The sequence below is a fragment of the Plasmopara halstedii genome (assembly GCF_900000015.1).
Source record: "Plasmopara halstedii genome assembly, contig: Scaffold_526, whole genome shotgun sequence".
In the NCBI taxonomy this organism is placed as follows: domain Eukaryota; phylum Oomycota; class Peronosporomycetes; order Peronosporales; family Peronosporaceae; genus Plasmopara; species Plasmopara halstedii.
Genome location: NW_020187446.1, coordinates 581,690 through 582,987, shown reverse-complemented (window position 1 = coordinate 582,987; position 1,298 = coordinate 581,690).

Below are 1,298 nucleotides of genomic sequence, written 5' to 3'. Positions count from 1 at the left end.
CAAGTCTAAGACTAGACAGCGTTCCACGCTATCAAAGTCAAGGAACTTGACTCCGAGATCCACAGGGGCCTTCGGGACCGTGACACGTGACACGTGTCCCCGCCGCTAAGCGAACAATGACCATGTCACCCAACCGCGCTTTCAGCGCCTCAGCATCAGCTGACTTCCTTCCATCGTGGAACGTCGAGCATAATTGCCCGACGCCCCCAATCAATAAAGATCTTCCATGGCTTCTCGAAGCCCTTTACGGTCGCCTCCACGACCAACAAGCCCGACTTGCATACACGTTCCGTGTTTAAGAGCACGGAGCTCTTCGGGGCTGGGACCTGTTGACCTATGCCTCCCTGAGGCTCAACAGAACTCAGTTCTTCCCCAATAGGTCGCCCCGCGCCTACTGAGTGGTGTCGTTTCCCCGCGTCAAACCAGACTGGTAGGCGTTGGGGCGATGGTTCGAAGAACCTTGACGCGCCTGGCGCAGGGGGCAACCGTTCCGAAAATGACGGGTGTCTCCACAGACAAAACACCGTCGAATGTATGTATGCTACCCGGCAGCTCGGAGCTCTGCTCCCTCGAGCATAGCTGAGATCCATGGGCATAGGCCCGCTCGACGAGCTGTTGGAGTGTACATTCCAACCTTTAGATTTTACTATATATATTTAGTATATTTAGGAAAATCTAAATTAGGACAAAAAAAAATAAAAAAATCAGTTTGGAATTAAAAACGAAGAGTCGATTAGCCTTGGGAAGGCATTAATTTCTCTTGGAGTAAGCGGGTTGCGATCCGCTAGCTCATACTTGGTTCTTGTAAAGAGCGAAAGGTCGGTGACCTAAAGTACGCTTCCTCAAGCGTTTTGCCACGGCAGCCTCGCGACACTTGGTAGCACTTGTAGTCAATCTACGTCTGGGTCGTTTAGACTGATCCTCTGTGAAGATGAAGCAATTTTCCTTTTTGCCCCAGGGCATGCAGGACGGGCTTAACAAGCTGATGTCCTGGCTTGGCCCTGAGGGTGTGCAACATTTTGTAGCACAAGGCTTCGAGGCAATCGGTGCGCGTCTAACGGCGTTTTCAAACTACGAAAACGCGCTGCTAGAGCACCTGCAGCAGATGATGTCTGAATCATTTGCGTCTATGACGCCACTGTCAGTCTATGACGCCACTGTCAGCGACGGATGATTTTCCCCGCCCGAAGCCGCTCATGGTGAGCGTTAAAGTCTTTGAGGGGAAAGATGGGGAGAATCTCCTGCTCTGGATGAGAGAGGTCGAGATGGCCATCGCATCCGCCATGTTCCAAACCGAG